Here is a 19,319-nt window from a genome sequence, read left to right on the forward strand (position 1 = left end):
AACTCCATGTCTGGTCTGTGCTCGAAATGGAAAAGGGACATTATATTTTATTTTATTAAATTTATTAACAATGTAAAATCGATTTATATACATGCATTGTGAGGTATTTATGAAAAAATCTGCAATTGTTTTCTGTGTGTGGATTTATCAAACCCACACACTTATAGGGAAAGTTGTAAAGTGTATCGTAAAAATTTCCTTTAAATATTCTTATGATATGTGCAATTATCTGTTTTGTTTTTGGTGCAAATAAACAAATATGTGTTTTACATCAATTTTTGTTACGCCAGTGAAACTTTATTTGATTCATGTGTGTGAATCATAGGGTTGCAATGGAAATGGTTTGGTGTGGAACGCTTACATTGCAGCATTGCAGAAGTCCAACCTTAAGATTACAAGGGCCTGAACAAGTAGTTGCTCAGGGCCTGCTCAGTGAGATAGGGTCTAACCTTTCCATTGTTGAATAAGGCACATCGCCATGACCGCATTGTTTTCGCAATGTGATCAATGAAGGACAGCTGGTCATCAAATGTAATCAAATGAATTCACACAGAATTGAAAAAAGTTCACCCAAAAATAAAAATTCTGCAGAGGATATTTTGACTAACGTTGATATTCAAACAACATCGAACCCCATTGATTTCCATTGAACAGAACACACAAAACCAATGAGACATTTTTTAAAATACATTCTTTTGTTTTTTACAACCACACAAGGAGGAATAAATGACGAGTGATTTGTTATTTTTAGATGAACCTTACCTTTAAGAATGACTTTGACGTTTCTTTTGTAATAATTGTGATGCAGATGTTGTGTGTTTTGACAGACTGTTCACAGCCCATCTGCTTTCAGTTTGACATCAATTGTTTGTGATAACAGATTAATGTTAAATGCTTGACGTGAAAATGGTGAGAACCGTTCTTCACCTCGCTCATGAGTTTTAGTGATATAATTGAACCTCTCTTACACTGACAATGATTTTTTTCACCGTAAGTGATTCAAGTGCTGTAGATTTGTTATGACGTCTTGAGTTTCTTTGCAGGCATTACCACGGTGCTCACCGTGTCCACCATCATCACAGGGGAAACCGCCTCCATGCCCCGAGTGTCTTACATCAAATGTGGAAATTAACCTTTGGGTCAGATTAGTCATTATGTCTGTGATCGAGCACGCAGCTGTCCACATTACAGGAGCGTAAAGAGAGGACACAAAGCAGTAAGGTAAGATCAGACGCTTCAGTTATCAGTTATCACCATGACGTCGTTTGTGATGTGATGTAATCTGATGATGCTGCAGTTGCCGTGTACGTGTGGAATGGTTCATCCGGGGCAGATGATGTACAACAGCAGCTACAGTGACATGGATGTGATGAGCACCGGGAACTACGGCATGTCAGAGCTGAAAGGAGACACAAAGGATCAGTTCCTGATGCATTTAGTTTTGGATAATGAACAAGGACCTTCACGCAGCAGTTTATTTATAGACACACATGCTATTGACAAATACTCATGGCTCATCTTCCCTGGAGCGTACACACTCTTCAACATTATATACTGGTCCATATACTCTCGGTGACTGCTGCTCCTTTCTTTTTACTCTACAGACATTTGCGAAGCAGAATCACAATACATTTTGTACTGTGATGATCAAAAAACTAATTTTCTCAACTTGTCAATAACAAATATTCTTGATACGTGTGTGTATCATTTTACAGTTAACAAAGAAAAGCATGCATTCTTTTTTTTGTGAAAAACACATTTTGGTTAAGTAGGATCATGTCATTGGTAAACAGTCATTGTTTTGCTGTATGTTTGTTTCATTTAATGACATACTTTAATGTGTAATGATCCTTATGTAAAGAGGAGTTTTTTTGCTCTGTATTGTGTCTCTTAACATCTAAATTCTTTGGAAAGGAAGTGCCTCAGCTGTGTTTGTTTAATTTGTTTTATAAAACTTGTTCCTATTCATCAAAGCAATACCTGAATCTTATTCTTTCTGAGATTCTGATGAAACATCTGTATAACACAAGAGTCTGTGATTTAATCTAAAGTTCAAGGGGACTAAATATGTTAATGGACACTGCAAAGAGATGTATTATTATTATTATATCAAATGTGTATAGATATGTGTTCAACTTTCATATAATCATTATTGTCAAATTATGAGTAAAAAATGTCAAACATTTTATCAAAGCTTATTTTTAAAAATATATTCCATATATGCACAATGATTAAATACATAGTTACAATCCATTATTGTCCTTTTATTTTTATCACATCTTCTCTTTCTTTAACGTTTTCAATGTTTTAAAGGTTACAATTTGTCAAATGAAAAGTGAACAGTTTGAAATGTAATTATTACTGTGTATGTTTTAGCAGGAACTACATAAACTTCCGGTAGACCTCCACAAAGATTAAATAACTGGTTTTATTAGTAGTTTTAATTGAATTTAATACAAATAAACAATATGAATCTAAATTAAATTGTATATTATAATCCGACACAGACCCAAAGTTAACTTTGTGTATCTAATGAAACGATCTATAGTTATATAGCTAATTTATTTATTGTATTACATTCATACATCATTTAATTGACATTTACGCATCTGACAGATGCGTTTATATTTTACATTTCATGTCCATTCTCTTTGAATCCAACCTATGACCTTGCTGTTGCAAGTGCCTGTTGACCTGCAGAAACTTACAAGTTTATTTTTTGGTTTAAATATCCGTTGAGAAGAAGCCAGAGGGTAAAAATATCAGTTTTCAACGTCACAGCGCGCATGCGCTAAAGACAATTACATAATCATGTTTTTTTATTTATTAAAGCAACTTGAAAAATACACTTTCGTATACAGTTATGTCATTATACATACAGAACTAAAAATAAAAAATATGAATAATAGAATGAGTGCCAATGGATATAAATAATGACATATAATATGTTTTTTCATCTTCAGTAGCCTATGATTAGTGAAGCCTGAATGGCGCATATATTTTTTTATAGAATTACTATTTAAAAATGCTATAAAACTATATAAAATAATTAACATTATTATTATTATGGATATAAATTATAAATCCTTTTTTCACATGGCTAGTTTACATAACTTTGCCTCGAAGCTAATTTCCTGGCCGTGTTTGATTACAAATATTTATTTATTTTACAGCAGTATTGATTTATTTTTGTCATAAGTTGTTTTCTTATTATATTTTATTGTAAATGTATACAATTAAATTAAAACTACTCAACGGATTCCTTCCGGAGTCAAATAAGTTAGGTTTGGGCCAAATGTTATTGTTCGAAAAAAACATCGTCCCAAAGGTAACCTAGCAACATGACAGACCAACGTCAGCACTCGAACGAAGACGTTTTTAGCGAGTTATAAACGGACTTCAAGTTTACTTTTCGACATTCAGCGTTTAAAGATGTCTCTGTTCAGCGACTTTATCGACTTGCTCCGGTGTCTTTTCTCTTTCTGCTTGTCAGATCAAGTATCGACTGAATTGGATGAGGAGGAATCGTTTAAAGATGCAGCGGTAAGAGATTTATTTGATTTTAGCATCACAAACCTGAATGTTGTCTTACATTTGACAATAAGGAAACCATTACTGAAATGTTTAGGACATCTTAAATACATAATCTTTATTGATTTATCTCATCGGGCTCGTGAAGCAATTAAGCGTTTAATGTAACGATAATGTCAGTAACTTCAGTGTGTGTAACTATAGTGCAACAACACTTTACGTTTCTTGTCACAATTTAATATTAAATTGTACCTGTTTATTTTATTTATTAAATTGCTTCACTTGGGATATTTATTGTAGTATGTAACATACATTATCACATCATACTACACAATATCGGCTCGATATGCTACTGCTAGCAGAGACGCTGTTTTTAGTCATGATTGCAGGTTTAGATTTTCAGCGTCTTTTTTAACCGACAAAAAATAAAAAAATCAAATACGATTGTCCTTAACTCTTTCCCCGCCAGACTTTTAAAACAAAAGTTGCCAGCCTCCGCCAGCATTTTTTAACATTTTCACCTAACTTTAATGGCTCGCAGTACATAAAGAATATATGGACAAACAATATGTCAAATGAAAGAACAGAGTCTCTGCTTTTAAACAAAAGAACACATATTCTTCTATCTTCATTTTTTTGTTTCTACTTAGATGTGGGTAGGTTTCTTCAAAAATGCATCACTTTGAATAAACAGCTGAGATAATTAACGTTATTTGTCAAAGATTCCGCCCAGTTTACACTCAGAACAATCATTAAAAACCGATAAGAAATATACGTTTTAGGTTCTGCGATTCTGTACTTTTCCCCAAAGGTGTGTAACAGCGCCACCTGCTGTATAAACACCGATTACCGTAAAAACTCGTCTTATGAGGGGAATCGTTTTTTTTAAAGATTTGCTATCACTGTCTTATTGATCTCATCATGTTCTACAGAGTGGCGCAGACAAGTGTAACGAGATGGAGGACACAAGTGAAAACGAGAAAAGTTCTGAGAATGAAGAGAAGAAAGAGATGAGCAGTCTCCTAAAGATGCCATCATTGCCAGAGCCAATATTGGTTAAAGAGGCATCTGACCCTCCAACTCCACCATTCACTGAAATTAAAGCCCTGCCATCGGCCGGACCAGTGATGTTTTACCAGGTCCTTCCAACCTCCACTCTACCCGCTGATAAGATCAGACCTATGTTCAGACCTCAGCTATCAGCAGGGGAGCCAGTACGTTTTTACCGAACCTCACGACACTTCCAACCCTTGCCTACGATTGAAGAGTCGTCTCTGGGTGACAGGATCTTTCCAGAGTCAGTGGCACCAGCTGGCGGGATGCAAACACTACCATCTGTGAAAGCACCGCTGCTGGTTCGTGAAAACCCAACCGCGGTATCAGATGAAGTGATGTATCTGCCTTCCTGTAGCTCAGTGGTAAGAGCATTGCGTTAACAACGCAAGGTTGTGGGTTCGATCACAGGGCTTGCAAAACCTATGTAAAATGTATAGGATAAAGCAATGTAAATCGCTTTGGATATAAGCGTTTGCCAAATGCCTAAATGTAAATGTATCTAACAAGTTCTGCACCCTTTCAGCCGTCAGAGGAACAGGAACTGATGATTCAAGTAGATCATCGCATCCAAATCCTTCCACGTTCTTCATCCACCTTACTGTTTGACCTAGAGGATATTGAAATTGAAAATGAGTATGTGAAGTACACTGGGAGGACGATCGGTCCCGGTGAGATGAAGACTTCACATCATAAAGCGCTGGTGGTTGGGATAATGCATCTGAAAGCTATAGGGAAGTGTTGGATGGAGAATGACAGTGAAGACCAGAAGCCAGTACCTCCCATCCAGATGGACAAGGTTCAAGACATCACTGATACACATGAGAACGACACAGAGTCATATCCCTCTTCCTCAAAGATGGAAACAGACGTTGCCCCTCAGAAACCAAGGGATCGAAAGACAAGGTTGTTCCATGTCAATCCTTCCTGTCGACCCAAGACATAGACTCAGCAACTGAAGACTTCCTCTTCTCTCCGCGAATGGGTTGAGCAAAAGATCAGGAAAAGAGACGAGAAGAAAAGAGAAGATGTTACTGGAAAGACAGCAGCTGCATGAGCGATACCTACACGATCCAAAACTGAAACATCTGTGGGTCAACAAGCACAACCGCTTCAATAGATCCGTCCATGATGAGGTTTAGAGACTGTTTGACTGTCTCCTGTCTACTGCCATCATCTGATCACGACATCAAAACCCCTTGTGCATGGAAAACCCTTTGTGCATGAAAAAAAAACCTTTGTGTATAAAAATACCCTCTTGTACATGGAAAACCCTTTGTTCATTATAAAAAAAAACCTTTGTGAATAAAAATACCCTCTTGTACATGGAAAACCCTCTGTGCATAAAAATAAACCCCTGTGCATGAAAAACGACTCTGTTTACTGTCTTATCTTCGGTTCCCTGAGAAGCGGAAGACACTCTTTCCCTTACCACTTTACTGAAGTCAATAGTGCAAAAGGATCCACGTCGGGAAAAGAATCTGATCCTTCCGATCAGAATGTACAATGAAAAAAAAACGGATTCCACCTGTTTAGTTGAAAGCACTACCGGAATCTTCCGTTTGCGTTTCTCTCAAATCACTGTGGTTCGGGTGGGTAGGCTCGCCATCTCGATGTCAAAGGGTTCATCCAATCGCACAAAAAAACCTGACCTGTTCACACAAACAGCATCTTAAGCATCATACACATTTGCACACCATTTCTTTTAGAACAACGCAATGTATACTCTTTACATTCATCAATCAACCATATATATATATATATATATATATATATATATATGAAAATAGTATTTAAATACTCTTTTTCCACTAGTCATCACATATATAACATACCAGAATATGTCAATTTGTACAATATAACATTTAAGTGCTTAAATGGAATATTTTATCACCTTTCACACTTCTTCTGAACTATTTCACACTTTAAACACTTCAGAAACATTTCAAAACCTTCAACAAACAAATATAACATCCAGTTTTCAGTAAATTGAACAATATTACTCAAAAACTCACCAAATCCGGGTGTATTATATGTTTGATAACCGCATGGATTTACAGGGGTTCGAATCAGAAATCGTCAATGTTAATATCGCAATCTCGTTATAAAAACAACCCAATATAATCAAATAATAGGTCTACAGCATAATATATATATATTATACAGATATTAGAAAGGATTATTTAGATATATGCCTTGGATTGATCTTGGATTTTTTCTCTCGCTCGCGATCAGCAAAATGCGTTCGCGTCTTACTGCTCCCGCGTCTCGTTTCTATGACGTCACGCGCAGTCGCAGTTTAAACTGAATATATCATTTCAGCATTTAGTCATTTTATTATTTATTATATTAAACTGCAATGACTTTAAGCAACATTCTATTTAATCCTTTTTACAATATGTTAGAATTATAATTATTTGAAAATTATATTATTTTCTTTCTGTTTCTCATATAGCAGGATTCTAACCTGTGTTACATTTAGGACATCTTAAATACATAATCTTTATTGATTTATCTCATCGGGCTCGTGAAGCAATTAAGCGTTTAATGTAACGATAATGTCAGTAACTTCAGTGTGTGTAACTAAAGTGCAACAACACTTTACGTTTCTTGTCACAATTTAATATTAAATTGTACCTGTTTATTTTATTTATTAAATTGCTTCACTAGGGATATTTATTGTAGTATGTAACATACATTATCACATCATACTACACAATATCGGCTCGATATGCTACTGCTAGCCGAGACGCTGTTTTTAGTCATGATTGCAGGTTTAGATTTTCAGCGTCTTTTTTAACCGACAAAAGCTAAAAAATAAAATGCGATTGTCCTTAACTATTTCCCCGCCAGACTTTTAAAACAAAAGTTGCCAGCCTCCGCCAGCATTTTTTAACATTTTCACCTAACTTTAATGGCTCACAGTACATAAAGAATATATGGACAAATAATATGTCAAATGAAAGAACAGAGTCTCTGCTTTTAAACAAAAGAACACATATTCTTCTATCTTCATTTTTTTGTTACTACTTAGATGTGGGTAGGTTTCTTCAAAAATGCATCACTTTGATTAAACAGCTGAGATAATTATCGTTATTTGTCAAAGATTCCGCCCAGTTTACACTCAGAACAATAATTAAAAACCAATAAGAAATATACGTTTTAGGTTCTGCGATTCTGTACTTTTCCCCAAATGTGTGTAACAGCGCCACCTGCTGTATAAACACCGATTACCGTAAAAACTCGTCTTATGCGGAGAATCGTTTTTTTTAAAGATTTGCTATCACTGTCTTATTGATCTCATCATGTTCTACAGAGTGGTGCAGACAAGTGTAACGAGATAGAGGACACAAGTGAAAATGAGGAAAGTTCTGAGAATGAAGAGAAGAAAGAGATGAGCAGTCTCCAAAAGATGCCATCATTGCCAGAGCCAATATTGGTTAAAGAGGCATCTGACCCTCCAACTCCACCATTCACTGAAATTAAAGCCCTGCCATCGGCCGGACCAGTGATGTTTAACCGGGTCCTTCCAACCTCCACTCTACCCGCTGATAAGATCAGACCTATGTTCAGACCTCAGCTATCAGCAGGGGAGCCAGTACGTTTTTACCGAACCTCACGACACTTCGAACCCCTGCCTACGATTGAAGAGTTGTCTCTGGGTGACAGGATCTTTCCAGAGTCAGTGGCACCACCTGGCGGGATGCAAACACTACCATCTGTGAAAGCACCGCTGCTGGTTCGTGAAAACCCAACCGCGGTATCAGATGAAGTGATGTATCTGCCTTCCTGTAGCTCAGTGGTAAGAGCATTGCGTTAACAATGCAAGGTTGTGGGTTCGATCCAAGGGGCTTGCAAAACCTATGTAAAATGTATAGGATAAAGCAATGTAAATCGCTTTGGATAAAAGCGTCTGCCAAATGCCTAAATGTAAATTTATCTAACAAGTTCTGCACCCTTTCAGCCGTCAGAGGAACAGGAACTGATGATTCAAGTAGATCATCGCATCCAAATCCTTCCACGTTATTCATCCACCTTACTGTTTGACCTAGAGGATATTGAAATTGAAAATCAGTTTGTGGAGTACACTGGCAGGACGATCGGTCCCGGTGAGATGAAGACTTCACTTCATAAAGCGCTGGTGGCTGGGATAAAGCATCCACCACTGAAAGCTATAGGGAAGTGTTGGATGGAGAATGAATGACAGTGAAGACCAGAAGCCAGTACCTCCCATCCAGATGGACAAGGTTCAAGACATCACTGATACACATGAGAGCGACTCATAGTGTCTATATAGAGTCATATTCCTCTTCCTCAAAGATAGAAACAGACGTTGCCCCTCAGAAACCAAGGGATCGAAAGACAAGATTGTTCAATGTCAATCCTTCCTGTCGACCCAAGACATAGACTCAGCAACTGAAGACTTGTAAGAGGAGGAATGGACTGGTTGCTCTCCGCGAATGGGTTGAGCAAAAGATCAAGAAAAGAGAAGAGAAGAAAAGAAGAAAAGAGAAGATGTTACTGGAAAGACAGCAGCTGCATGAGCGATACCTACACGATCCAAAACTGAAACATCTGTGGGTCAACAAGCACAACCGCTTCAATAGATCCGTCCATGATGAGGTTTAGAGACTGTTTGACTGTCGTCTGTCTACTGCCATCATCTGACCACGACATCAAAACCCTTTGTGCATGAAAAACCCTTTGTGCATAAAAAAAAAACCCTTGTGCATGATAAAAAAAAACCTTTGTGCATAAAAATACCCTCTTGTACATGGAAAACCCTTTGTGCATAAAAATAAACCCTTGTGCATGAAAAAGACTCTGTTTACTGTCTTATCTTCGATTCCCTGAGAAGCGGAAGACACTCTTTCCCTTACCATTTTACTGAAGTCTAATTGGATAACGCCAGTGAAAATAAATTGGCCAATTTTCGAAAGACATGCAACAGTTTGCAAATACAGACTTGGCCGTATAAATACGATGCATTGCGACAATACCTCAGTATGGCGTTAGAAATTGGACAAAACTACATGAGCGTGTAAACACAGCGGGCAAGCAGATTACAGCTGCACGAGCACACTGAAAACGCTTGCGCGTTAAATGTGAAAATATAGATATTGCAAATATCTAATTCGAACACGATAATCAAGATTGTGCACTTCAATCAACACATGCGAGGGAAAATAACAAACCGTCGAATTAAAGTAGATCGGGGGATTCTTCACGCGCGCGACTCATTTTGACTTTGTACTAAGGGGGGCGGGACACTGCGATTTTGTGACAACAAATGCATTTGGCCCTGCTCCTTTCTGGAACAACCGTTGTGATTGGCAGTTACTCCGGCCCTTAAGTCGATGACAGAAAAGGAGAGATGGCAGAGAAGGATTTTTTAATTGGGGAAAAATAGGATCTAGGAATTCACATTAAGTAATAACTGGTGCAGTACCAGTGGTCACCTCTTTGTAGATTAGCGAATAGTAAAATGTGCACGCGAAAAATGTTAAATTCTAATATTATATGTAACTTTATATTATAACAGATTTAACAAGTCTATATTACTGGCTAATCTACAAAATGGTGACCACTGGCACTGCACATTTGCTATGGCTTAATGCAGAGCGGAAGTGCTTCCATATAAATTGAAATATATATTTATTTACTCACCCAGTGTTTCTAGTAATTCTCCTTACTGCACTCATTTGTTTTACTGCATTTGGGACAACCTATAAAATATAACCTTATGGGAATTCCTTAGATCCTATTTTTCCCAATTCTCTGCCATCTCTCCTCTTCAGTAATCAACTTGAGAAGTCAGCAACAGCCAATCACATTGGGAAGTCCAGTCAAAATGACTTGCGCGTGCGAAGAATCCCAGTTCGCACATGCGTAGAGTATAACTTGTGCGTGTAGTCAATACTGTGCGTGAGCGATCTCCTGTGATTCAGGTGTTTGTTATTTCCACTGGCAAGTGTTGATTTACATGCATAATCTCAAATTTTACGCGCAAGCGTTTTCAGTGTGCTCGCGCAGCTGTAATCTTCTTATCCGCTGTGATTACAAGCTCACATAATTTTTTCCCATTTCTAACGCCATACCTCAGAATCTACGAGAGAACGCCTGCACAGTTGTTAACAGGTCGGACTACGCAAATCTCTCGTTGGCGCTACTCAGGGAACCAAGGTTACGGCAGTAACTGGAGACGTTGCCTATCGAGAGCGGTCTCTCAATATTGCAGAGCTCCACATTGGGAACGGGACACAATGTCATCTGTTATTGACACCAGGCCCAGCGAACAGCAGGTTCTGGAATGCTCCTATCTATGACGACATTGATAGGTTGAACACCACCTCCGCAGAAAAGTATCAACGACTACTTCTCTAGCACCGCCCACTGGTTCGCACATGACAGAATAGATAGAGCGAGCAAGCCATAAACAAACATGCCTTTAAAGAAAGCTAAATATTGTGCCATCCCTGGTTGTGGAGGAATAGAGTTGCATAAACCGCTGCATAACCTTCCTTCGAATTTCGATATTAGATATACTAATTAACCTAATATAAATCTGTTGTGTAACGGTTTGACAAACACACTTCTAAAGCACACTTGTTTTTTTAAGACATTCCTGCTTCCCTGAGCACGCCCCCAAGGAAAGAATGAATTCGGCGAGAGTCCCGTCTGGTCGTGAGGAGAGTATCACTACAGGTGAGGCATCAGAAAGTTTGTCAGTATTTTATGAGATCCAAGCACCTGTGAGAAGGGCATTGTGTGTTTTCACTGTCCGGGAGAAACCTGTTGACTCTGTGGTGCGAAAAGCAGGCGGTTACGTCATCGCGGGGGGAATGCGCTTTGCGTTTGTTCACTGGGTCATGCACTCCATTACAACAGCTTCCCAGCTGGACAAGGAGAAACCCAACGCTCGCTTCAGTGATGGAGAAGTAGATAAGCCGAGAGGTTCTTTCCAGGTATATACTCGTAAAAAGTACCATTTATGTGGGAGACTCTATAATAGAACAGCGCATTAGCGTTTGCTTTATGCTAAATGTATAGTGATATAAAAGTGTAATGTATTGCAGTTCATTTTATTATATCCACGTTTCCCCCAGCGTGTCCATGTACCATGGGAATGGAACCGCCGCCGACCGTGATGGAGAGGAAACAGGTGTCTCTGCATACGCTTTATTCTGAGCGTTCTTCATCACTCTGACCAGGTGGACATCTCCAACACTTTGGACGGGTCACTGGATCACTGCTTCTTTTACCACATCCACAGCCAGACTGGATGTCTGTACTGTATTTATTTTTCAGGCTGTGTGTGTGTGTGTGTGTGTGTGTGTGCGCGTGTGTGTGTTTAATTAAGCTGACCGTAGAGGGGTTTCCTGGGCAGAGCCCGATGAAGACATACCAGACGGTATGTGTATGGACCCAGAGGGTGTCAGTGGGTCGCCTGCTACCATGGAGGAAGAGATTTGCGCATTGACCCACAAACAGGTGTGTGACTTTCTCAATCCCTTTGCCATTTGTGTTGCCGGAGGAAAATGAACCCCACTAAACTTGCATTTTGAGACCATTTATTGGAGTAACGGCTTTAAAGCGGCCGTCAATGACTTTTGGCCAATACTTAAAGTCAACGGACTTCTTTCAGGCTCCTGACTGCAGACAGTGAAACTGGCAGGAGAAGACCACCTCGTGTTGTGCAGGTGGAAAGGATCACGCTGATCTGTACGTCGCCATCACCCCGTTTAAAGACATGGATGGAGATTCACTGGCCATACAGCCTGCGGCTGGCTGCTTATTTAAGGTGACATAGCACATGCTGTAAGGTGACATCACGGGTTGACATCATGACTGACACATAACATCCTTTATTCTCACCGCAGGTCACGGTTGTGGGAGTGACGGCCATTCCATCGTTCTCGTGTACTGGATAAAAACCAAGAAGACAGCCATGATGCTTGCTGATCCGTTACCATTGTTTCTGCTGAAACAACATTGATTATTTAACTACGTTGTAACCGTGCAACCGTCGCTTTAATGCAGGATAATGTAGGACGGATGAAAATCTTTGTTTCGTGGTATTACACACAGGAAAATATTTGCCTTAAACTGATTTGAATGACCTGATCAGTGGATATGAAATGCAATTATTCACAAATCCACTTTTTAGACGTGACCTCACAAAAGTAGAACAATTGTACACATTTTCTAATCCTGCTTACATTAACCCAAATGATTTCCAGGGATGGATTTGATAGCGATCCTGATTCCACATTTGTGATGTTTATTATTGATGATCTCAATGTGCTGCTAGCAAACAGAGCTGTCGAAGTGAGCCCATCAGTCACTGTTATATGGTTTATTAATGCAATGACAACGGTTGCTTACTACAGATTTCCATTGTTGATGTCTTGTTAAAATCAAAATGAGATCAAAACCTATTTTTGAGTACAACAAGATCTTCTAAATGCAGGGTGAGACTTTCCATTAGCACTTTTGGAAAAGAAAAAGTGGATGTCAAGTCCAAGGGTTGAGACGTAAAGGGTTCATAAATGACATGACAGATGGCTTTGTGAAATCCAAAAAAGAAGGTTCTCCTATTTTAAACAAAAGCTTGTTTGAAATAACGCGAACCGTGCACGATAATACCAGGAATGCGCATTATAATGGGGATGCGTTGATTAGAAAACCTATCTATGATTTTAAAGATGCCCTTGTGACACCGGGTTTGAGGGAAAAGGTGGACTTCATGTTTTTGTGAATCTTCAACATTCCCCGAGAAAGTGAAGAAAACACTGGATTGACATTTTTGGTAATCTGCTGTATTTAATGACTTTGAATCCAATGTTTTCACAGGCTATAGCGCTTTAATAACAAAAGCGCACGCCTCCAAATAAAGATATTTTCTTGTATACGGGTGTGTTTGGTATTCTTTTCACCACCTAACCAATAAAATCAACAGCACCCGGATGTACACGTACTGAAAAAGCAAACTAACTCTCTGTTCATTGTGAACATGGCCTGCGATATCTAGCGAAGCTAGATCATAGATTACAAATCACGTTTAGAAGCTACAGTATGCCTGTTTTACTCTTTCACAGATGCAACACGTGTTGGTGTTCATGTGAAAAGGTTTACTGAATCCTCACTTTCTTTAATTGCCTCAAGATAAATTCATTTTGACTTCTTATTGGAACAAACGGGTGTCTTTTACCACTAGGTGTGACCTCTACCGCTGGAGGTCGTCATCGTGTCAATCATTCTAATAATTATGTAATGGTGACAGTTTTACAGTCGCTTTATGCGACACCTTACAACATTCAATGACATTTGTTTGCGCAGCACTTTTAACAAAGTGTTATTAAACAACGCAATAATTAGTTTAAATCTCTTTTTACACTGCCTTTTACTTTCCCGTAAACTGACCGATAATCTGATACGATGTCGCTTCATTTTAATTTTCCCATTACCGTCCTTCACCACTAGGTGGCGCTGTTTCACACTTGTGTTTTTAGCTGTTGAGTGAAGCTTATCTTTAGGTTCAAGCACACAGGCTGATCTCAGACCACTTTTGCTTGGTGAGTGCCTTAAAAAACAGGTTTATTTTGCATTCTGGCTTTCACATGCGTTAATGTGCTAAAATGAATATCTTGGTTATTGGCTTGAAGAAAGCTTATTTTTCACACACACTTTTTCACTTAACTCTTGCAGTAACTTTCTTGAACTGATGTATACAGTATGTAACGGAGGCCAGCTGGTGAAGGGAGGCGCAGTTGTTGTGGTGAAATCGATCATCAAATGTTGAGGGAAATCACTAAGCCCAAGAAGCCAAGTTTCAAAGGTTTCAATCTTTAATTTGTTCGAAAAAGTCAAAGTGAGACATACAGAGTTCATCTGAAGATGTCTGACCAGTGCATATCTGACTCCATCTTTTATACATTGTTCTCACCGTTTAGACCAGAATTAAATCAGGTTTCACATGGCATCACCTATTTTTGGTTGTCCATCCTTTTTTGACCTTCCACAGTAAAATGTCAAGCTCCATATATCAGTATTTAACTGTGGCAAAACCTTTTAAAAGCTTAAAAAAGAAATGCACATACATCCATCTTAAAAAGAAATGCATGTTGTAGCACGTTGTCATTTACTACACCTGGCTTAGCAAACATGTATGTAAATCAATACAACAGTGTATACTGTGTTCGTCTGTGAATGGTACCAACTAGTATCTTCAAAAGCGTGTGTGTGTGTGTGTGTGTGTGAGATGCTAAGCAGATGTGAGGTCCATATCTGCTTGGTGCCGACCTTGTGAGGCCCATAGCCTTTGTTCAAATCAGAGAGGTACATGAACTTCTATAACTATCTAAAATGTATGCTTTTATATAAGAACAAAATGTAATATATTTAGAAACTTTAAATGTAGTACAATAAAACGCACCAAAAACATCATGACAAACACGATTTTAGAAATGTTTTAAAGAACCGAGTTTTCATTTTGGAACTAAACTCTTTGTATACTGCATTAAGATTGATGTAAATAAATGGGCATTAAGCAAGGCACGGGAAGAAAGGCAATAAAGGAGCAATAAGAATGACAAATATTCTTAGGAAATAGAGAAAAAATGAATGCATGAGAAGGACATTTTATGAGTAGGGCTCAATGCTCATTCAGTAAACCCGATTCTCTTATTTCTTGAAGTCATATGGCTTAAATCAAAACAAAGCAACTGCAGTTGAACGCACGATAAGAAAAACTTGATGTGATAAGTCATTTTGTAACCAATCTCTTCATATGTTGCCTACGTTTTGTTCCAAAAACACAAGCTGCATAAGTAACCGCTCCTTCTCGTACCGCTCTGCGCGGGCCTCGAACCGACGTCGGTCCGGACGGGAGACGGGCGGGAACTCTAGCGAGGATGCGAAAGACCGCAGCCTCTAGAGCGTCTCGGTTGGTGGTTCGGAGAGGGAGATGTATGGCGTTTTTCTCAGATTTTTACCGAGTTTTCTTTATATTAATGAGTTTCCTTATATAAATGACTACAGCAGGGGATTCGATGTACTTCCGGTGTGTGGGACGGCTTCACTGCTTGTCGTTGAATAGGTTAAATAAAGTATAGGTTAAACAGTAATCTGTGTCTTTTGTACACTAGCAGGAAGCAAAACCTGATGCCCATCGGCGTACCGACGGCACCAGGGGCTGGGTCAGAGGTGCAATAGCGCGCCACTCAGCTAGCGACTCTAGTAGCATGTTGGCTTGGCCGAGGCGACGCTCTCTGGCCCAGCCGATACAACAGCTCGCGCGCCTGCTATTTATACCTCCCATCGGCGCTGCTACTTTCGACGACGGTAGGGGGCGAACTTCAATGAACGTCTAACGTTGAGAACACGAGCCCCACAGAGCCCTTATCATACACCCTATTGTTCAAAACGCAACTCGAAGCACAGTGATATTTATACACGAAAATCTTTAAAGAACAACTGTGACAGACCTCCCTCATTAAATATTCAAACCAACAGCCAATGGCAACGCTCCAACTGAAGACCAAGCAGTGCTTTAACAAAGTATAGATTGATCGTGGTAAATACACCGAGTTGTGTTTGTCTTATGACCAGGTGACGTCGTTGGAAGCCCTCACACACAAATGGATTCACAGGTAAAGCTTTTAAAGCCAACTCTGATACGACAGCAATGTAGTCGTCGCCTCAAGCCTAGAGTGCAGGTGTGATCGAGCCGAAGCACGTCAGGTCACGTCACCTAACGTACTGGACGGACGTAAGGTCAAAGATCATACGTAACACGATGGAAGCAATCATTTGGTTTTATTTGTACAGGTCGTAGTGTCAAATGTTCATAGACGAACGTTATCAACACGTTACATATTTCAGTGCTGTACATATTTGTTTCTCTACATAATAGACGGGATACAGACACCTCCACTGGGCACGCGCGCTCCAATACCGTATAATTTGCGTCACTCTAAAAACAGTTGAGTTATATTTTGTATTTTTGGATGGTTATGTTTAGGGTTGGGGTAGGCGTATGGGGTAGTTATTGGAATTTATTGGAATTATATAGCGAGATGTTTCACCACTTCCGGCCGTAGCTGCATCCCTTCTAGCTGCAACCTATCTGCGAAGAAGAAGAAGAAGAAGAAGGCAGGACGTAGAAATGGCTAAACAACATTACAATTCGAACGGCGGACACTTTTGAGCGAAAGGATCCACCGATGCAAACCACAAAACACCGCTGTAGATGAAAAATCTGTCACTTCACGTGTAACGGAGGCCAGCTGTTAGAGGGAGAGCTGTGTGTGCAGGCAGAGGTGCGAGCTCGTCTCTCCCTCAGAGGACCGATGGCGGTTTCGAGACTATGAGGGGTTGTAAGTAAGACCCGTCATTACACTTGTGATTCTGTTCGCAATAACGTCAGCAGTGTGCAGACGAGAGAGTAACGGAGCCGTTTTTGGGCTTGTATTATTAAGGATAAGTTTAGGCACAAATGTGTGCATATTGTGAATGGTGACAATTCACTTGTCTAAGAAAATGATGAATTAAATCATTCACGGTAAACTGTGTGGCTTTTAACGTCTGTTTATACGTGGTGGTAGATCAACAAAAATAATACACAATACACAAACACTTTATTTGTCGGTGTCTTTATTCCTCTTTTTGACAAGATCCCCAAGTGTTTACAACCTTAAGAACTCCATGTCTGGTCTGTGCTCGAAATGGAAAAGGGACATTATATTTGATTTTATTAAATTTATTAACAATGTAAAATCGATTTATATACATGCATTGTGAGGTATTTATGAAAAAATCTGCAATTGTTTTCTGTGTGTGGATTTATCAAACCCACACACTTATAGGGAAAGTTGTAAAGTGTATCGTAAAAATTTCCTTTAAATATTCTTATGATACGTGCAATTATCTGTTTTGTTTTTGGTGCAAATAAACAAATATGTGTTTTACATCAATTTTTGTTACGCCAGTGAAACTTTATTTGATTCATGTGTGTGAATCAATGGAAATGGTTTGGTGTGGAACGCTTACTATTAATATGAAATAAATAAACTGCAGGAGAGAATGCACAGTCTTTGATTTAGAAAGGGGTCACCCTCCTTTGTATTAGTTTGATCATTTACATTTAGTCAACCAGCTGGAGTGGTTTGATAGGAAGACCAGAGAGGAGAGCATTGCAGAAGTCCAACCTTGAGATTACGCGGGCCTGAACAAGTAGTTGCTCAGGGCCTGCTCAGTGAGATAGGGTCTAACCTTTCCATTGTTGAATAAGGCACATCGCCATGACCGCATTGTTTTTGCAATGTGATCAATGAAGGACAGCTGGTCATCAAATTTAATCAAATGCATTCGAGCAGAATTGAATAAAGTTCACCCAAAATGAAAATTCTGCAGAGGATATTTTGAATAACGTTGATATTCAAACAACATCGAACCCCATTGATTTCCATTGAACAGAACACACAAAACCAATGAGACATTTTTTAAAATACATTCTTTTGTTTTTTACAACCACACAAGGAGGAATAAATGACGAGTGATTTGTTATTTTTAGATGAACCTTACCTTTAAGAATGACTTTGACGTTTCTTTTGTAATAATTGTGATGCAGATGTTGTGTGTTTTGACAGACTGTTCACAGCCCATCTGCTTTCAGTTTGACAACAATTGTTTGTGATAACAGATTAATGTTAAATGCTTGACGTGAAAACGGCGAGCACCGTTCTTCACCTCGCTCATGAGTTTTAGTGATATAATTGAACCTCTCTTACACTGACAATGATTTTTTTCACCGTAAGTGATTCAAGTGCTGTAGATTTGTTATGACGTCTTGAGTTTCTTTGCAGGCATTACCACGGTGCTCACCGTGTCCACCATCATCACAGGGGAAACCGCCTCCATGCCCCGAGTGTCTTACATCAAATGTGGAAATTAACCTTTGGGTCAGATTAGTCATTATGTCTGTGATCGAGCACGCAGCTGTCCACATTACAGGAGCGTAAAGAGAGGACACAAAGCAGTAAGGTAAGATCAGACTCTTCAGTTATCAGTTATCACCATGACGTCGTGTGTGATGTGATGTGATGATGCTGCAGTTGCCGTGTACGTGTGGAATGGTTCATCCGGGGCAGATGATGTACAACAGCAGCTACAGTGACATGGATGTGATGAGCACCGGGAACTACGGCATGTCAGAGCTGAAAGGAGACACAAAGGATCAGTTCCTGATGCATTTAGTTTTGGATAATGAACAAGGACCTTCACGCAGCAGTTTATTTATAGACACACATGCTATTGACAAATACTCATGGCTCATCTTCCCTGGAGCGTACACACTCTTCAACATTATATACTGGTCCATATACTCTCGGTGACTGCTGCTCCTTTCTTTTTACTCTACAGACATTTGCGAAGCAGAATCACAATACATTTTGTACTGTGATGATCAAAAAACTAATTTTCTCAACTTGTCAATAACAAATATTCTTGATACGTGTGTGTATCATTTTACAGTTAACAAAGAAAAGCATGCATTCTTTTTTTTGTGAAAAACACATTTTGGTTAAGTAGGATCATGTCATTGGTAAACAATCATTGTGATCTGGTCCTGGGGCCCGTTCTTCGTACGTCGCTAACTCGGTTAGCTGGATTTGATTGTTGACGATTTGGCATGATCTTGGATTGTTTGGTTCTTCGAAGCTCATCCTGGACTTGCT

The 19,319-nt window shown here is 39.2% G+C and overlaps 2 long non-coding RNA genes and 1 pseudogene across 6 annotated transcripts; 2 read left to right on the forward strand and 1 right to left on the reverse strand.

Moving 5' to 3' along the window:
* Positions 1-1,411: 1,411 nt before the first annotated feature.
* On the reverse strand, positions 1,412-6,844 carry LOC130434947 (uncharacterized). Of its 5 annotated transcripts, XR_008908746.1 has the most exons (5): positions 6,600-6,844; positions 6,017-6,236; positions 5,364-5,552; positions 5,103-5,194; positions 1,412-5,007 (listed from the first exon to the last, which is right to left on the reverse strand). It is a non-coding gene; the product is annotated as an uncharacterized LOC130434947 (long non-coding RNA). The 5 variants fall into 5 exon arrangements; XR_008908744.1 differs by having other exon boundaries at positions 1,412-5,194; XR_008908743.1 differs by having other exon boundaries at positions 5,103-5,552.
* Positions 6,845-11,240: 4,396 nt separating this feature from the next.
* LOC130433941 (regucalcin-like) lies at positions 11,241-12,515 on the forward strand (annotated as a pseudogene).
* Positions 12,516-16,743: 4,228 nt separating this feature from the next.
* LOC130434617 (uncharacterized) lies at positions 16,744-19,159 on the forward strand. The gene is made up of 3 exons (XR_008908698.1): positions 16,744-16,961; positions 18,450-18,627; positions 18,699-19,159. It is a non-coding gene; the product is annotated as an uncharacterized LOC130434617 (long non-coding RNA).
* Positions 19,160-19,319: the final 160 nt, after the last annotated feature.

This window comes from Triplophysa dalaica, chromosome 13 (genome assembly GCF_015846415.1).
Source record: "Triplophysa dalaica isolate WHDGS20190420 chromosome 13, ASM1584641v1, whole genome shotgun sequence".
Lineage (NCBI taxonomy): Eukaryota > Metazoa > Chordata > Actinopteri > Cypriniformes > Nemacheilidae > Triplophysa > Triplophysa dalaica.